Source organism: Epinephelus fuscoguttatus, linkage group LG20 (assembly GCF_011397635.1).
Source record: "Epinephelus fuscoguttatus linkage group LG20, E.fuscoguttatus.final_Chr_v1".
Classification (NCBI taxonomy): Eukaryota; Metazoa; Chordata; class Actinopteri; order Perciformes; family Serranidae; genus Epinephelus; species Epinephelus fuscoguttatus.
The window spans coordinates 32,578,674-32,599,587 of NC_064771.1; the positions used below are offsets into that span (position 1 = coordinate 32,578,674).

Here is a 20,914-nt window from a genome sequence, read left to right on the forward strand (position 1 = left end):
TTGGAAGGCTAAACGAGACAATTACAATCTGGTATCTGGCTAATTTACAGTATGAGCAGAATGCAAGGCTACACAGTGGCTAGACCGTGGAAACAGCAAGTAGTCGATAGAAAGAAAGTGATGATTGTTTATGGTTACACGCTACATTACAGAAGGAAAACAGAAGCCCACATTACCTCTTTACAGCAATGCTTTGCCTTCTCTTTCTCCCCTTTCTGTCTACATCACTGTACAGCGTGTTAAAAACAACTTGCGTCCATCACTGATACGTGAGACTATGTGACTTTTAAAATGAGAGATGCCACAACTTCCTCCTGCAAATGAAAGTTCAATTCTTAAGCAATGAAATACACCTCTAACGGATTTAATATTCTCAAGAGTTTTACTGCTATAGCCATTCCTGGTCTGGTTTGACCTGCAGGTTTTGGCAGCTAATGTTTGCAAACTTTGGGTAGTTTGGGTAATCCAATCACAAGTGGGCAGTGCTAAATACAAGTGTGAGCTGCCCACTCATACAAGGTATTCTGAGGTGTTCTGGGATGCATTTGACCAGGTATCTGGTGTAAATGCTAACGCGTCCCCAACAAGTACTACGTCATCAATACAGGACATGGTGGTTATTCGGTCATGGGTGCAAAGGTCTATAACGTGACCATTTTACAATGAGTTGGACGAAGTGATGCATGACCATCTGTCTTTTTGTCCCGTGGAAGTTGACATGTTGAATTCTGCTGACAGCTATGCCAAGACAACTGCATGCTAGCGAGCTGCTAGCGAGAGTGTGGACTAATAACTATGTGTGGTGCCCTTTTACCTTCTCGTGTAATTCATGAAGGCAGTAACGAAATCTGAATACAGTCAGCTGGAGACGCATAGTAGATGCAAATGTGAATGGCAACAATGGCAACACATAGGCGTCATCTCCCTGTTAATGATGATTTAATTCTACCCTGGATTGTAAAGAACTTTGTAAAGTCAGTTTCAATATGAGCGCTACGATTAAATCTGTTATCATCCTTATTAACAATGATGATTGTGATTTTACTGGAGTAAAGTGATGAACCAGAAGTACTGATGATACAAATGTCAACAGCCGTGTGTAATGACAGCTGCTCTGGTGCTGTTGGAGAACCTTGCGATGCAACACAGTCGGATAAACTGCACTTCTTGTTTGTGGTATTCTACAGTAATTGACAGGTCGGACGATGGTGGAAGGACGAGGGAAAAGCACCCTCAACGACCGACTGATCAAGAACCTGCCCAACTGTTGTGTCGTACATCAGGACGACTTCTTCAAGCCCTAAGATCAGACTGAAGTCGGTGAAGATGGCTTTAAGCAGTGCTGTTTTAGACACGGACGCCATGATGAGCACGATCTATGCATGGTGGGCAACCTGGTGAAGTTCGACAAGTCTCACGGCGTCGATAACACCCTGGATACTGAGCGTCCCAAAGTCTGACCATAAGGAGGAGGAGACTCACGTACTTACTGTGGAGGGCTTTCTGCTTTACACCTACAGACCTTTGATCGACTTCTTCAACCAAGTTTATTTCCATTCTGTTTCAAGAATGCAAAAAGAGGAGGTGCTCTAGGAACTACACAGTGCCAGAACCCTCTGGCCTCTTTAACAGCCACGTCTGGCCCATTTATTTGAAACACAAGAAGAAGAAGAAGAGGAGGAGAAAAGGCAGTGATATGCAAATATATGTTTCAGGGCATTTTTTCATCCACTGATGACTCACTGTGGGAGTGGAAATGAGGCTCATGCATGTGCGCCCAGCAACAGAAATGTGTACGTGGGGCTTTATAAATCTAAGAAAATGCATTTGCACATTACTGTTGTTGTGCACACACACAGTTTTAGTCATGAATCTACAGAGTTTTATGCACCTGGCCCCTGGTGTAAACTGGCTATTTGTGCTTATGTTTTACTCTGTGTCTTACCATCATTCTGTCATGTGTTAATTCAGCAAGTTCAGCTGTAGGTCAAAACTGAAATTTATGAAGAAAAAGTAAGTAGATGTGGATTAATGTAAAAAGGAAATGAGCAGTAATGTAAAAAATTAACGCCGTGCAGAGATAAAAGAAAAATTGGCGAGAGAAAACTGCAAATAAGGCAAATCAGGTTTGCATTTTAATTAACCTGTATGGTGGATGAAAAGCCTCTCGGACAAATGGAACATTATGTGCGCTCAGATAGATCTTGTCTGAGCAGTTGATGCCCTCGAGGGGGAAGCCAGCGCTGCATATGTGCTGCTCAACGGGGACAAGAATGAGGATGAACGGCAGCGGGACGGTCCTGTTCAACCAGATACAGAACAGCCGTTATGGAACACAGATGGCAGCGCGGCTCCTTCACACTTGACAAAGTCTGTGTTCAAAACAGGACAACATACACAAACACACCTTCAAACGTTCCCATCCTACATACATTAAATCATGCAGGCGCCAACATGCATCAAGCGCAGACAAACATGCGTACAGAAACACGCCCACGCATATTGTATGCACACGAAAAGGTCGGAGGGGTTCAGTGCGCTTAAGTTCACTGCTCTGCTGCGGGCTGTTTAAGGCCGCTGAAGAAACAAGTGCACATGACACACACACACACACACACACACACACACACACACACACACACACACACACACTCTCTTTCTGCTTTATAGAAAATAATTATTGAGCACTGCGTCAGTCTGGCCCGCTGACCCCTACATGCTCTCACCCACAGGCTCTTCTCAAGTCAAAAGAGGACGCAAAGTAAGACACAGAGACGGGACACAAAGAAGACAAAGATAGAAATGCTGCATGGCTGACTTCACAATATTAGCTGTGTATATGTTTGATTTACAGCATGTATGGGTGCACACAAACACACACACACACACATATATGCACAATAGGGGAAAGAATGTTGTCTGTCTCAACTTTCCAGAAACACAACTGAACAGGTGCGAATAATAACTCACCCCTACACACCTACACATTCATTCTGTCTTTATTACTTGGCCACCTTCTTGGCGAAACATTTGTCTTGTAAATGTGTTTTCCTACAACTTTTGTTAAATGAATTAGGCGTTCATTTTTCACTGGGATCAACAGCTGTGTACCTCAAAGTCCTTAAAGGCTTTGAATGTGGGTTCCAGGCTCATTTATAAGGGGTGGGGTCTTAATGTTAGAGTGTAAAAAAAGCAGAAGAAAGGAGAAAGAAAACACGTCAGCATCACAAGTTCATGTGTTCATTTAGCCCTGTAGCACACTGCCCCTTTACACGTTTGTGCTGGACTGTCACTGTAAAAGAGAACCAGATATCCAGAGCTCTAACGACTAGTTGATCGACAGAAAATTGATTGGCAACTATTTTAATAATTGATCAATCATTTTAGTACTTTTTTAAGGAAAATGGTGAAACATTTGCTGGTTGCGTGCTTCTTAAATGTGTTTTATTTGGTCTGAAAAGCTTTGGATTTTTGACTGTTGGTCACATAAAAGACATCAAGCTTGAATTCTGGGAAATTACACAGTACAATTTTCATTTTCTGACATTTTATTGACAAAACCATAATTTGATTAATCACAAAATTAGTGGGCAGATTAATCGATAATAGAAAAAAAAAGCATTAAAAAAATGTAGCTCAAGTGAGAACCTTGCCCCCAAAAATGGGAAAATTCCCAACTAGTGCTGAGACTCTTGTTCAAGCTAAAATCTAATTTAAAGTTCGTGAAATTTTAATGTTTTGTGCTGTAAATGTTGCTTTTATTTTATTTTTTTGCCGCCTAGTTGCATGCAGAAATACAGCCCACCGATTTTGGCGTTTTGTATGGGATTCCAAATCTTTCACTTGAGCTCCGAGCGCTCCTCTATCGCTAATCCGAGGTTGGTCTGATGCCCACTCACTCAGTTCAAGCTGCGTTAAGGCCTGAATTTACTCGGGCGGAACGTACGCGGAACGGACTCCGTGGAGGTCCGCACGCACTCAAAGCTGACGCTCAGATTTTACAACTGTGCGGACTCCGCTCCGAGCACCAGTGACTGCTCGGCATGTATTTTTCACATCGCAGGGATTTTTAACAGACATTTTTACAGGAAACTACAACGCGGAAGTGTGCTCGACTATGAAAGCCGAATGACTGCGGACATTCCTCGCGGAGTCCGCTCCGCGTACGTTCCGCCCGAATATGTTCGGGCCTTCACCCTGTTGCTGTGGTCAGTTAGGCTGGTCTCTATCTCTGACAGTGGAAGCTTGAGTCGCCAAACTGTGCAGCATTGTCCGCCATGTTGCTACAACCATTTGCGACGTGGTTTTGGGCTTGATTTGTTGCCTTTACGCCCGTCTTTGCTGCTCTGCTCATTTTGCCTCTCAAGCGCAGTAACTGCGTCGATATGAGACCACAGTATTTGATGAGAAATGGTATTTTACGAAAGGGTTATGCTGAAATGAGCTCAGACAAACTGCGCCTTAACACCACATTGCCGTAACTTAATTTGAGTCAATTTGAGTTAACAGGTGTTGCTGTCAGATTTCCTGTCTGATTCTCTGTCATTATGTCTCGTTTTGCGTTTCTCTCTTCTGCTGTTTATCTGAGCTCTGTTAAAGATATTCCTGTCATATTACCATTGCTGGTATTTAATCATCCCTGTAATCCCAAATTACCATCATTAGTATCTAGGTTTCTTATCGCTGTACTCTAAACTATTATCAACTCTGTAACTTTTTTTGCTGCTACGAGCACTTTGTTGACTACCAACAACAACACCAGCACTTCATCTATGCACATTCCTGCCTTGCACTTTATATCAGGAGCTGCTACTTGGACTGCCTTTCAGTGTTTTGTAAGTCGTTCCTCCCTGCACTGTAACAACTTGGTTATTTTAAATGTGGAAATTGTACGTCTGTGCTGTCCTCTGTTCATCTGTATTTTAGGTTTCTTTGTTTTTTAGATTGTGGTCTGTGTGTATTTTAAATTATATGTTGGGACTACAGATGGAAATTAGTAGTTATTGCTAAATCTGGTGCAACCATCTCCTCATCTCTTGTAAATGATTAATGCTATTGCACACTGTCCCTTGATAAACTAAATAAACTAAACTAATATGAAGCTTCAGTTGATGCTGAGCTGCAGTGGAGGGGACAACAGAATCAGGGACTGGAGGACAGCCTTGTATTAACTTCTGATAAACTGTTTCTGCCTAAAATGAGGGCAATGGGTTTTGGCCCCGATCACTTACATGGGAAGCTCATAGGGAAGGTATCTCATAGTATGATCAAGAATAAAAGTGTGGTTTGGAAAAAGTTGTGAACCCTCCCTTAATTCACCTGCTGTATATCTGACAGTTTCAGTGCAAATCTCCCTGGTCAAAATAGCGGCAGCATCATGTTACACAAACCAACATGGAGACAACATTCACAGATGGAGGACGAGTAAGCAAAGGAGGAAGAACATTTGAAGCATGCCGCACATTACGCTCATACCAACAGCAGATTCCCAGTCAAGTTTTACCCAAAGATAGCAATGCAGAATGTAGAGCACAGCGGTGAGAGTGGAATTCAGCCGCCGCATTCACGCTGTTATTGTTGAAATCATTCCTTAATTCATCAATTTGACCCAACCGGCACATCAAAGCTGTTGCTACTCAGAGACAATCAATTAACTACTGTAACTGGCTCTTCTGGGCCACACACTGTGTAATGGCAGATCCAGTATCCAGAGCACAGCCAGCAGCCGCTCCCACAGCTCTCATTAGTCAAGTGGGACTCAGCCAGCACCAGGGCCGACATAAAAACTCGAAAACCTGAGATCAAAAGCGGCCTTTGTTTCACTGAAATGGTTAACTCGCATCCCTGGGAATAAAGTTCAAGAAGTGGGCCATTATTCTTCGCTGTGTTACAGGAGAACACAAGTGACATAAATAGTGAATAAGCTCTGCCTTGCTCCATTAAGCCCAGCGGTGGAGCGCGGGGCTACTGGGTGTCTAGATTTGACTGAGGAGTTGGAACAGCATCATAGACGGAGATATGATGATATGTTGCCATGGGATGCTATGCTACGGCCGTGCGTGTAGGATTTGTTCTACTTAGGCTGAGCAAAGTTTCCTGCAATGATCTCTGAGAGGAAGCTTATTGCTGCTGAAGGAAGAGCAGCGGTGGGAGTATACGTGGCAGGTAGGGATCACAGCACAGTGGCTGGGAATTATATATGTCTGTATTACTTCCTGTATTACTTGCTAACCCTTCTATTTCAGCATTTCTGCATGTTTGTGGCATTCAGGTTTTTTTTTTTGTTTTTTTTTTTTAAATGCCTCAGCTCCAGCAACAGCCGTGGCCAGAGGCATTATGTTTTCCAGTTGTCCGTCTGTCCCATTCTCGGAACGTGTTATTTCAAGAACACCTTGAGGAGTTTTTTTTTTTTTTTTTATTTGGCACGAACATCCATTTGGACTCAACATTAAACTAACTGGATTTTGGTGCTAATAGGTCAAAGTTCAAGCTCATGGTGACCTTGTCCGTCTCATTCTTGTGAATGTGATATCTAAGAATGTCTTGAGGGATTTTTAAAAAAAAAAATTTGGCACAAATGTCTTTTTGGAGTCAAGAATGAACTGATGATGATCATAGGTCAAGGTCACTGTGACCTTAAATCTGTCTTATTTTTGTGAATGCATAATCTAAACAAGAACTTTGGGGAATTTAAATTTGGCACCAACCGCTACTTTGAATCAACAATGAACTAACTTCATTTTGGTGGTCATAGGTCAAGGTCCTGATGACCTTGTCTGTCACATTTTTGTGAACATGATATCTGAAGAACACCTTGAGGGATTGCCTTTTTTCAATTTTGGCACAAACATCCACTTGGACTCACCATTAACTGATTACAAATTGGTGGTCAAAGGTCAAGGTTAGTGTGACCTTGCATCTGTCTCATTCTTGTAAATGCAATATCTTAAGAAGGCCTTGAAAAAAAATTCCAAAAATTTGGAACAAACATCTGCTCGTGTTCAAGAATGAACTGATTTATATTTGGTAGTTGAAGGTCAAAGGTCACGTTCACTGTAACGTGTCTGTCTCATTCTTCTGAACACGGTATCTCATAAACATTGATGGATTTTTATTAATAGTGGCACAAACATCCACTTGAACTTAACAATGAACTTATCAGAATTTGGTGGTCAAAGGTCAAGGTCACTGTGACCTTGCATCTGTCTCATTTTTGTAAATGCAATATCTTAAGAAGGCCTTGAAGAAATTTCTTAAAAATTTGGAAGAAACATCCACTTGTGTTCAAGAGTGAACTGATTTCTATTTAGTGGTGGAAGGTCAAAGGTCAAAGGTCACTGTGGCCTCACAAAAACATGTTTTTGTCTATAACTCAAGAATTCAAACACTCTTCCTCACAAAATTTCACAAATATGTCTCGTAGGATAAAATCATGATATTTTATATCTTTAAAAGGTCAGAGGTCAAGTTCACTGTGACATTATAATGATCTGCATAAAGTACGACTCAGCGTCATATCTCAGGAACAGAAGGGGAGACATTTGGTCAGACAGTGAACTGGTGACACTAATCTTGGGTGCTTATTTTCAAACTGTGCTGATTATTGATGGAAAATGTGTGTGAAGCATGCATGTGTCCACAGACATGAATGAAAATTGTAACTGCAACTTCCCTGGTTCGTGGAGACGTACAAACGCGAGGCAGTAATTCTAGTTTTTTAGCAATTCACAAGCCTGAAGAGCTCCGTCCTGATTTGATCTACTGTAACAAAGAAGGAGCCGTGCAAGATAATATTTACAGAAGATTAGTGTAGCTAATTGTGCCCAAAGCCTAATTAAACATTTAGGAAACTGAACAGGATGTTGAACTTTACCACAGAAAATTCAAAAAATACTGATGCTCTTAAAAAACCTCAAATTGTGTTCAACCTTTCCCCTAATAAATAAATAATCCATGCTAAAAATAACTGACTAATTTGACAGGCATTATCACTCCAGAAAGCAATGTTGCTGCAGCCCAAACAGCTGCTTCAGCATCCAGTCAGGTGACAGAGATAAAAGACAGAGAGGGGATGCTGGCAAAGGAGGGAGAAGAAGATGAGCAGTGAGACTGTGAAGAGGAGGTGGGGTAGGAGGAGGAAGAGGAGGACATATAAGGTGAAGTCTACGCCAACATTCTGTGCCATGTCAAGACTCAATAATAAACATCTCGTGCTGCCATGCATACAGCAGTGAATGTATGTATACAAGCACGAGTCTTCACATTCACACTGCATTAGTGTACATGGAGATTTGTTTGACAGACCTGGATCAGCAAGACTTTCTAGGTCATCCAGTCTGTAGAAGAGACACCTGGTGTGTGTCTCGAGTATGTACAGTATGTGCAAGGAGGGAAAGGCAAACAGTGTCTCTATTAAATCACTTGAACACTGCCTGTATGTTGTGCAGGGGCCCCTTGAAGCCCACTGAGGCAGATACCACGTAAAGCGACGTCCCTGGTTTTATTCCGACTTCCTGTTTTTGTTTCAGTTCCATTTCCTCGTTTCTACAATTTCTACAGCTACTATCAAGTACAGGCAGAATTAAAAATATTAAAAAATATATTTAAAAAAATTAAAAAAATATTATATAATATTAAAATATATTAAAAATCTTTAATTAAATAAAAGAAAGATTTTTTTCTACTTTTATTAGGCTGATGACAGATGACAGATGACAGGAAATCCCAGTCGTAACCCTGATTTTCAAACCCCGATTTTCACATTTAATTAAATTTGTAAAATGACCAATTAAGATTTTCAGTCAACCAGGTCAGGCCTGGACATATATGTCACACGTGCACGTACACGCAAAAATTAGTCTGTGAGATGGAAGAAATTACCATAGTGGCACCCATGGGACACAGTTGTGTGCTGCATGCGTGAGACAGAGCCGCTTGTTTGTCTGAGGCGAGGGTTTATGTTCCTTTTTGCATCGCTATTTAACTTGGTGGTAATAGATCATGCAATAGTGACATGGCGCCTATATGGAGTCAACACATGCGTTGAGAAAAATGCAGCCAGTGACAGTAAAGACACTGTATACACCAGATGTATAGAACATGCGTGTTAGACCCATGTTGGGCCTGTTCATCAGTTCGTCGTCACTACGTCTGTCACTACTAAGAGAATCCAGTCTGCAGCGTGGTTGATACACTTCACTGATAAACCAGAGAACTGTAGAGAAACACTGAGCTTCACTGACAAAGTATCTGTCTACAAGTACTTGTGTACTTCACATATAGCCTGTATCCCAGTAAGACACTGTAGTTTAAACACTAAGTTTAATCAATTGATGGTTTTTGGTGGTGTGACAGTCTCCTCAGCACTCCTACTTCCCACATCCATGCTATTGGCATAAATAATAATCAATAAATTAAGACATTTAAATAAACGTCTGCATTTTTTCAGTACTATATTTCGTCTGTGAATGAATGAAATTACAGTGACTGGCAGTTCAGCTCAGTGCACAAGACGAGCAATGGAAGTGAGGAAAGCAAACATGCGGTAAAGTCAAGAGTGAGTGAGCTGATAACAAACTTGCTACATAAGGAAGGACTGTGTTTATTTCGGCAGCATTGTCGCCTCACATTGTGTTCTCCCCGTGTCAGTGTGGGTTTCCTCCAGGTGCTCCAGCTTCCTCCCACAGTCCAAAGACACGCAGGTTAATTGGTGACTCTAAATTGTCCGTAGGTGTGAATGTGAGTGTGAATGGTTGTCTGTCTCTGTGTGTCAGCCCTGTGATAGTCTGGTGACCTGTCCAGGGTGAAGCCATTGAGCACTTTAGCCGAAACATTTCAAGATGGTTCCTGTTGTTGTTCACTGGCACACAGTAAATGTACTTCACTCTTTCCACACTGGATTGTGTTGTTGATGTGCAACTGGCTCAACAGCGTCACGAAAGTCTTACGGTTTCCCTTTTTGAAGATGATTACAGACTATTGCTGCCTGCTGCTGTGGAGAGTTACTTCCTCTCAGACAGGAGCAGGACGTACAGTACGTTCTGGTTGTCGAACTTTCCATGTCTACAGCACTAGTGATACGTGCAAAAAAAGTTAACATACAGCCCTGCAGGTAGTTCGATATTTTGAAACTCAAAGGCAACAGAATGTGCTGTTTTATTCGTTGACCTAGTTACCTTGTTTGTTTTCCTTCTGCTGTTCCAATACATTCATTCGCCTTATGTAAAGCATTGTGAAATGCCTGTATGTTTAAATGGTGCTATAAAAACTGTCACCGGGCAGCATCCTCCACTGCATTGTAGCCTTTTTCCCAGTAACAGCCAAACATTTTAATTATCTATTTTATCCGAATCTACAACCATTAAAGTGCGTTTCAAGCCCCCATAAAAAGATGCATCAAAAATAAAACATCTTAAGAGATAACAAAATAGACATTAGATTAACCATAAGTGGTTGTGGGTCTGCTGTTTGGGACTGTGCTGCCCCTGCGTCTGTTCAGATGTAAACGTTAAAAGAGCCCATTATGTTGCGGCCACAGCCCCACTCAAATAGCTGCACCCAAAGACAAACAGGCCGCTTCAGCAGCCTTATCACAAACAGCAGGCCTCTGCCAGCTGCCTGGAGCTCATGTGACCTATCATTAGACTAATGGGCCGTCGATTAATGTTAACATGCCAACAGAGCTCATATCGGTGGGATCTACAGGTCGCTGCAGAGCCATTAATAATATAATTGACTGGCGTGCTTGTTTTTTCCTGCTGGTGGCCTTCTACCTTTCACATCTTCTCTCAATTACACAATAATCAGTCTTTTCCTTTGTCATGACTCTGCCACGATTACACGTCATGGATTAGATCAGACAATCAGGGTGGGAACGAGCACTTTCTTTTACAGAGCATCTTGGATTTCTGTTTTGTTTCATGTTACTACGTTACTCCTCCCTGATGCAGAGAAACAGAAAAGAGAGATACACAAAATATGTCGCTGGAGGACAAATCTGATCTATAACATACTCTACAAACACACCCTCTATTTAGGCCGTATCATCTGATCTTGTTACGTCTACATCGGGTTACAGTGGCACCACTGCTGTCTCTGCTTGTACAGAAAACTGGCACCACGAGAGGATTTGGTAAATTATGCATAATGGATGATTCGTTTGCTCCACTGAATCTTTGAGAATGTTCATCTTTTAGCCGACGAAGCTGCTACTTTGTGATGTTTTAATTATTTTACACGTGATTTTGCATACATTTGCTGTCTTTAAAACTTTTTTTTTTTTTTGTTTTTACATTATTGGGGTAATGATTTCAGCCGTATTCCTCCACTCTTTTAGAGAATGTCATCTCTATCATCATCATTAAAATCCAATCATCCATTTCCTGCAGCTTTTCCGAGCGTAGTGGCAGCAGACGATAGCAAGGTAACCCAGACGTCCTTCTCCTTGGCTGCCTTTTCCATCTCTTCCTGGGGGATCCCGAGGCGTTCCCAGGCCAGATGGGATATTTAATCCCTCCAACATGTTCTTGGTCTGTCCCAGTTGGGCGTGACTGGAGAACAGTGGGAGGTGTCCAGGGGGCATCCTCATCAGATGCTCGAGTCAACCTCAACTGGCTCCACCTCAACTGGCTCCTTTCAGTGTCTCTGTTCAGCTCTTTCGGTGACTACCCAAACCTCGGGGACAGAGGTGAGGACTGGAGCTTCGCCTTCGCCATGACAGTTGGGTAAACAACTGCATCACACTGCAACTTTTATCCAAGTGACAACCTCCAAGGCTGAACAAAGAAGCTAACGTAGAAGTGCCAAAAAACCGAAGTTCCTTGAATGGCCAATTGAGGCTGGCTTCAAGAGCAAGTCAGTCCTCATTAGGCTCATTTATACTCCCTTGTGTACGAAAATAGATGTCTGTTTCAGAAGCTGTAAACGTCACTGTCCTCTTACTTCCACGCGTCCTTTATGATGGCATAGATACAGCCAATAGATGGCACGAGAGGGCCCAAAGATTCACACAACAACAAACAAGGCGACAGTGGAGGAGGTCGTGATATTGTACCCTTGAACAAAGGCAGTGTTGTAGACCGTGGTGGTCTGTGCGCACGTTATATACATCCCATTCTCGGAACCCATCGGCTGTACCGCCGTCCGACTTCTGGCAGACGGCGATACAGCCTCTGGGGGCAGACCCCTGTTTTTTTGGCATTCTGGTTTGATTTGGGCGGAGGAGGAATTTCCATTTCCGACTTCCGTTTATGTAAATATGCTGAACCATTGCGATGGATTCAGAGTTTGCAGTGACGCCAATTATGTTCCGCCTCGTTAGTTCACCGCACGGACGGTTTAACCTGGCAACAACTGCAGCCGGCTCAGGGCTCTTCCGCTCTTCTTCCGGAGGCAAGATCTCCGGGGTTTGCCTACAGACTCTACATTCACTGAATGTAGAGTCTGTATATAGAGACTATATACATCCTGACATGCGGAAGGAGAATTCTTTACACTATACCACCGATTCATTCCACCCCAACATTATTTAAATTCCGTCTTCGTCTCCTGTGATCGTATCTCGCTTTAACTACGCTAAACTGCCTCCACAGTCTCTGGTGGTACTACTCCATTTCGTCAATGCCTGTAACCTTTTAGAAAACGTGCAACTTGCCCAACTTCAAAGCAGTTACAGTTACAACATGGCCGCTTTGAGTGAAAGGTGGGTGCGCTCCTTTGACAAGTTGCTACTACGACTAGAATGTTGGTTTGGTAACGCAACCAGTGTGTAACCGGATTCATAAAGGATAGTCTTAGCCGTAGATGTCAGTATTTCATTGTGTTTTCAGTTTCTAAAAGCTGCCTTAAATATTTCAGTCGCCTAAAAAGTCGTGTTCAGAGGCTGGATGTTCTCAAAGGCTCTCTGAGGAGTCATATTCTGTTTTAGTACATTTTGTTTTTATGGTTTTGAGGCTATTATTTTGCAAATACAAATCAGCATTACCACAGTTTTTCCTCCATTAAATGGTTTTTTTGGGGAGTTTTTCCTTATCCGCTGTGAGGGTCCAAGGACAGAGGGATGTTGTATGCTGTAAAGCCCTCTGAGCCAAATTGTGATTTGTGATACTAGGCTTTATAAATAAAACTGAAAACTGAATTGGAGCTAACCACAGACTGTGAATGCTATGTGATAACCGAACGAGCAGCTAGTGTTACGGATAGGTCACTTCTGGTTCCAGAAATCCAAGATAGTGACCCCACAAAGTCAAACTCAAGGCTTTCAAACAGGACTCCACAAACCAATGAGTGATGTCATGGTGGCTGCGTCCATTATTATTATACAGTGTGTGCTTTTATAATCAGGCTGGACAGTCTAAACAACACCAGTTTCAAAGCTCTGGAGCGATGTCAGCCGTAGTAATTGGCTGAGCAAAGTGCCAGTAATGTGTGGTTACTGGCGAGGACTGACTGCTATCGTATTTACCATGATAAAGGCTTCCCAAACTGTGATTTGGATGCCAACTGTAGATCAAAACACAGCAAACGTGCTGCACCAACTCCATGTTAGAGAGATACTTTTGCATGGGTGCTACTCACTGTGGAAATATCCCAGCTTAAGAGGATTGGGAATTCAAACCAGGCCTTTTCTGCTGAATAAAATATCACAGCCAGAGGGGTCCTAGGCTGGTTAAATGCTTAGCTCTGCACAGAGGTGTGGCAGTGGTGGAGGCCTGTGTGTGTGTGTGTGTGTGAGACACAGCTAAGAGGCATTACGTTCACCTTTTGATGTCAGTGAGCTACGGTGTAAAGTAAAAAATGTGACAGTAACAGCTGACGGATGACAACAACACCAAGTATGTTTCTTCACAGGGGCTGACATCAGCATTGAGATATAATCTTCGACAACAGCAACACCTCAGACAAAATCTGGCGCGCCACAGCGAGGGGGGAAAGACACACAGAGTGCTTGTTTTATCTTTAGCAATCTGAAGACATTTGGGCAAAGTATGAGGTGTGATTCCTACTGATGCTGAGAGACATCTGATCGTCAGTGTGTGGTATGACACAAGTTTGTGCTGAAGCGGTTTTGACTTTCAGTGAAGCGCGCGCACAACATCAAATACATTCTCACGGCTGAGGAACAGTGTGTGAAAACAGTATAGCAGTTATTTTCAGTCAACATTTACACCACTTTTTTCACGTCACTTGAAACAAAGCTTGTTTTTTAGTTGGTAAATTCGGGTTACGCTGACTGTGCCAACTCAAACTCTCACAGAACGTAGAGTAAACTTTAATGTCAGCGTGCAGTGTTTGACATTACTGCCATTTCCTTCCTGTCTATTACAAATAACCCACTCCCTGATTTATTCATGACAGAAGGGATATTAATCAGTGGGTGTCCAGCTTTACCAAGTGAGACCTGAACCGACCCACGTCAGCGCAGTGTTCCTACACCTCAAACAACCTTTTCATTTGTGGAATATCGTTTGTCATTTTCTGTCTTTGTCGAATTACCCCTGTCATTTTTATTTATATGTTAATACATCTTTATGAACAGTCACGAGAATCAAGTTGAGGTGACTTCTTTTCTCCTTTAGTGGAGACTAAAGTGGAGACCATTTATTCCTGAGGGTTTCAGGTGGGTGCATTTATGGATATGAAAATAACCAGGGTGGGTTCTAAGAAATGAAAATGAATCTGTAACACTTTACATTAATTAACCTTAGTTAATTCTGTAACAGGCATTAAATAATGGTTAATTAACAGTTAACTCATGTGTCTAGTAGAGTTACTGTAGTTTTGTATTTTTAAATTCTTTTTATTTTTATTTCATTTTTTATTTTTGTTAAGTTTCCAGAGCAGGTTTGCTTGTTTCAGTGTTGTTGTTTTTTTAAATTGTTTTAAATGTTTAGTTTTAGTTATGCACTTGTGCAACATATGCACCAATATCTTGGCCAAACTGATCAAGACTAAAGCTAAAGACATTTCGTAATTTTTTTTTTTTTTTAATCATTATATTTAATTTTGTAGGTATACTATCATTTCAGGGGTTTTTATTTTTATATTTCAGTTAACCAAAATGTTTTTTTCACACCAAGGTTTAGTTTTTATTTAGTTATACATTGATATAGTTTTATATTTATATTAATGTCGACTAAGGTATGAATTTATACCTGATTTAATAGCTTAAAAAATGCTTCTAACATCAGTTAATACGGTACTTTAAAATAAGGGTTCCAAAGAGCATTTCAATTATGTTTAATTAGGCTAATGCTTATACAGTATAATTGTAACTGTGCAAAACATTTTTTAGATTAGGCATAAGTAAATGAATGTCTATGTGAAGACTATGGAGAGTGTCCACTTATCTCAACCTTTATCAAGAGTAAGTCGTAAGTTGGAGGATGGGCAAGTAAAGGGACAACTGTAACCCTTAAATAATGGATTAGCTGTGACCTTCATGAAATCCATCTTTATAACCATTTAAAACTATTAGTTAGCACCTTAATTTACATGTAAACCCTTAAAAAATATTGGAATGAGAAACATCTTTTAACAGCTACTTAAAGCTTATTCTTTTTTGTATTAATTATTATCAAGAAATGCTTATTACTGTGTTAATTATTTTAAAAAGCATCTTTATAAACTATTAAGTGATGTATAAAAACTAATAATTAAAATTAAAAATAATTTCTAGCCACATTAGTTAACTTTTAATTAACTGTTAGGTAATGGTTATTACTGTATTATTAATAATAATTAAATTAATATTAATAGCATCTTCACAAACTATTAAAGAATCTACAAACTAATACCTTAGTGTAAATGAACACTATAAATGATTAGGCCTACTAGACAAATATTTTAAGTGTTTATGCGTATAACCGTAATAGCTACTGTTAATAGCATCTTCACAAACTATTAAGTAACATATACATTAGTTAAATGGACACCATTAATAAGACACATTAGTTAATCATAATTTAATGCTTATTACTGTATTAAGTAATGTTAATAGTGTCTTTATTAACTTTTAAATAATCTATAAATTAACAACTTAGTTAACGTGAACACCATCAGTAAATGATTAGGCTGACTGGACACATGAGTTAACTGTTCATGCTTTTTCCTGAATTAACCAATGATAATTAATGCACTCTGACCACGTTAGGGTTTCATGCCCAAACTATTGATTTTTCAAACCTGCGGATGTTGATTTTTGCACTGTAAAAAAATGAGTGAAGGTCTTTCCTGTGAAGGTCAGACAACACGTCCGGATATCTCCAACTGTGCTGATAGTATGCAGAACAATAAGAACACTATTGGGGGGGGGGCTATAGGACTGGCAGAGGCTTAAAGAAACATCAGTGCGACGTGAGCTGCAGATTAGAGAGAAACTAAAGAAAAGTTCTAGGTGGAGTTTGCCTTTACATTGCCTAAAGCAAATATGTATAACTGAGAATTGTTTGAACAAGTAAATGAGGCGGCCCTTTGTCTAACTGAACTTTTTTTTTTAAACATTCTCTTTTATGTTTGCACAACTCCAAATTTGCATCCCAAGACTTCTTGTGAGAGAGTAAAATATTAAAGTCTCCATTGATATGCAGCGATAAAGAGTGAATAAATGATAGGGAAAGAGTGCGTTGAGAAATAATTATTAATAAACTGCCAGGAGCAACATGACATATTAAGCTTACTTCACTTTCAGATTAAAATCCAGTACCTGCATGGCAGCCGGTGCACAACCCTTTTCAAGAAAGCCGACTGATGGAGTGGATGTCATCAAAACCACCAATTATACCTCAACACAGTTGGCAATAGTTTTATTGTTTGTGGTATAGATGTTTTTCGGACATGTGGAAAGTTTTTGTGGGAGAGTTTTTATCTTTGCTGTGTAATTGGGCTGTAAAGCAAACGTGTGTTCTTTGATCTCACTGAAGTCTGAGCCCGCTCTTTGAATGCAGCACCCCTATGGGGATGTTATTTACCGAGCGTTTGAACATCTATGCATTATTTGTGAAGCTGATATAACGACTGCAGCAGGACACTCTTGGTGCCTGTGTTGGCTAAGCAACGAACCATAACCCATTACCGGCATTAATTGAGGGATTTAAGGGGGAAAATCAGTACACTGTGACTTCATACGACTGACAGGCTGCACCACAGATAAAACTGTTCGACTGCGAAATATTTATGAAGACAAGCTTTGCCAAAATCCCATATGCACACTAATCTCTTTAACAAAGAATATTTAGGACACGAGAGGATATTCGAAGATTCCACATCAGGCTCATTCTCCGCGTTTTTCATAATGTGCATGCATAAAAACCCTCAGGCAACAAAAGCTGACCAAAAAAAAAACCAACCATCTATCTAACTGTAGAAAAATGTTAAAAGTAGAAAAATAAGTTGAGTACAATCCTGCAGATCAACGCAGAGGCACATCACTGTTGCTATAAATTATAACACAACAGATATAATTATTTATTTCGGCACCATAAAGCCCAGATATAAAGAAGATTCAGACCCGAGCGTGGTGACTCATAATCACGGGCCCCGAGGCTCCTCTGCAACTAAACAAGCAGTCTAAACAGATAACCTAGATAGCACACTGCATCCCCTCGTCTGTCACACTAAAACACACCCTACACCCCATCACGCGAGGTAACACAGGAGACACGATGGCTACACCGGCTTCTCTGCTCTGTTAACTAACAGAGCCAGACATGCATGGCCGACGTCAGATGGGAAACATTAAAATAACATGGGACCTTAGGGGACCGCGAAAGAGGATTGGAGCCATCCTGCATCCACTCACGGTCCCTCAGCACTGGTGAAAGGAGCACATGTGTATGCGTGTCCCCTCACTGACCTCTGTGCGCTGCAGCTAATCACATTGTATGTGGCTATATAATTACCTCGCTCATTAGTCAAAACCCCAGGGTTATCTTTATTAACTGTCACGCAGGCTGCTTTGGAGAACGGGCACATGTCGTTGTTGTGTCTATGTTTAATTAATTGCACATGAATGGGTGCCATTCACAGCTGCTCATGGCTTGTGAACACAGTAGTCCATCACCTCATAGCCGCGTAGGATAATTAATACGCGGTCGTTTACGGTACCTAATGTTGATTTTTACATTGCATAAAAGTCACAACAAAATGAAGTGATGAGTTATGTGCGCTCCCCACGCTCTCTGTTTGCATGTTTATGTGACCGCCAGCAGGATGTTTAAGAACCAAGCAGAAAACACAAACATGGAACATTAGGTCGCATGTCATTCTTCGTTTTTGTTGCACGTTTCTGTGTGCACACCATTTCGTGCAAACGCAAACTTGCAATACATTTTTATGGTCATGTCGTGAATTACCACGAGCACAACATGTAAACTAACTGTCCAGAAAAATAGATGCCACATGTACAGCGTCCTACACAGTAACAAATGCCACATTTGTAAAAATTATTTACTCATTTGTTTGTCTTCTACAGAGTGACAGGAACCTGAAAACATGCAGGTACAGGACTGCTGATTGGACTAAACAATTTCTATTTGTCAGACTGAGCTTTGGGAAATTACGATGACGATTTCTCACTTTTTTGACATATTATGAACTAAACAATAATTGAATTAAACAAGAAAATCACTAGATTAATCAATAATGAAAATAATCACCAGTTGCAGCTACACCTGTCACAGTATCTACTATTTTTGGACGATATATTGTCGGTAAAATAAGTGCGAGTTACAATTTCATTGGCATTTTAAGATCATTTTTGCCGCTGATATTGTGCCAAAAATATTAATGTATTAATATGCACTGACTCTGATTATTTGAAACAGTTCCGATACTCGTTTTCCACAATATCAATACACTAGTACTTTTTATTGTTAATGTATTCTACAGTCACACTGCTGTTCCCTGCTATTAACCAATAAAAGAAAAGTGGTCGTCATGTTAAAGCCTCTTTATGTTCATCTTATCATAAAAATGCTAATTTTATGCTTTTAATGTCAATTTTTTGGAGCAAACACTATGCGCCATGGATGACAGTAAAATGCGAGAGTCTCTTACACTTAGTTGAAATGAAACAAGTGCTCATAACTTTGGTAAATAGCATTAACAAACAGCATCATACTGCCTTTTGCTGTTGTTTACGGCGTGTGGCATTTCACCGCAGGAGGGGCTCAGACCTGCTCTTACACAGAGTAGAGAGACAGATGGAGGGTTGACGATGGCTCCACTGGTTGGCTGTGCATTAAAGCCTTGCGAGACAAACACCTGTGTGGCAGCTGGTGTAAAACAAAGGACTGGATCATGCTCTGCAGCTCAGTATAGCTGATCCTGATCTTTTACAAAATGCCTTGATCGATAGCGATATTGATCTTTGAGATTGGATCAGGACTTCCCTATCTAAATCATTTTTCCTGATCTCGTAAGTTGATAGCATCATTATCGTGACCAGTGTCACACAGTAATAATGTGACTAATAGTGTAGTAGTGTAACTAATTACTAATACAATTTCAGTAGTAATATCACAGCCACTCCAAAATCAAACAACTCGTTACAACACTACGTTTGTTATCACATCACTACTGACTTGAAATACAACAAACACATTAGCAGACTCATTTTAGCAATCGTCATGCTGCACAGGCACGTCACGAAGCAGCAAGCAAGTTAGAAACGCTTGCCTTAGCGACTGGAAATATTCCCATTACTTTGATTTTGTCAGGAGGAAACACGACAAGAACACTGTTGCAGCAGGTAGTCGTACTGAAACTCTTTCCACTGCGAAAAACATGTCCTCAAACCTCCGGTCTGAAACCCCTCGGCTACTATGACCGACAACACAACAACGTGAAGCTCCAGGAAATATACCCCACCAAAGGTGAGCCCTCTGCAGCCGTGGAGGTCGGCTGTAGTCCTACACTGGCTAAACAACCAAAAATGGATTTTAATCTTGGACAGCTGCAGCAACAGAGAAGTAATGAGACTTGTTGCCGGATATGTGGCGGGTGAATTGTTGCTCCACAAGTGAGGCTTTCGGGCAGAGCCTTGCTAAAATACTGGTCACAGGCAATTGAGGACCTCTAGGTTAAAAAGAAGCAATCTAGCCTTAGCTACACATACCAGCAATTACCGAGATACGCAATTACCGGTGTAACAGAGTAGTAACATAACGAGTAGTGTGACAAATTACTGTCGACAGGGAGTAATAAGTAAAGTAATATCATAACTTTTAAAAAGAATAATGATTATTAAACATTTTTAGAGTAACGAGCTCAACGCTGATCATGACAGATCTAACTGCAGCCATATGCATTTCAGTTACTGTTAAGAATGCAGAGGGGTTTCTCTCTCATGACCACTCTCTGTTTAATATTCTGAGGTGTGCTTTGTCCTTGTACGTCCTATGACCTTGCGGCGGGCCGACAGTTTGACTCCCACCTGTCATGTTTCTATGTAGAGCTTTAAGTGTGCTGAAGGAGAGTCTCATAAAACTCAAGCTCACACACACATTCCTCACATGCTGCAGATACACACCCTCTCCATAACCCAGCATGTACACATACACAGTACAAATTTGGGCGTGTGCGGATAAAAAGTCGAAACCGTGCTCTTTTGTCTCAGTCGTATAACTGTTGAACGTACTTATCAGAAACCTGTGTCTTGTTGTCTGAAATAGCTGTTCGTGTTCCCTCGCAAACTGGGTTTCACTTTTGCTCCGAGAATAGGTTGGAGGTGTGCGAAGCGTCGCAAAAAATAGAGCCAGAATGAGCCTGTTCACAGGTTAGGACATCTTCATTAAGAAAAACTGAGGTTCGCTCACTTGTTCGCATCCACTTAGAGAGAGGTGTGACATTCATTTAACTACTTTAACATTACTGATTCCTCCACTGTGCAGTGTTACACCTGTACGTTTGGATATCT

At 41.0% G+C, this 20,914-nt stretch overlaps 1 protein-coding gene and 1 pseudogene across 2 annotated transcripts in view; one reads left to right on the forward strand and one right to left on the reverse strand.

Annotated features, from left to right (window-relative positions):
* Positions 1–20,914, reverse strand: part of thrab (thyroid hormone receptor alpha b) — a 235,034-nt gene that overhangs the window by 98,640 nt on the left and 115,480 nt on the right. The window lies entirely within an intron of this gene.
* LOC125881288 (nicotinamide riboside kinase 2-like) lies at positions 1,206–1,735 on the forward strand (annotated as a pseudogene).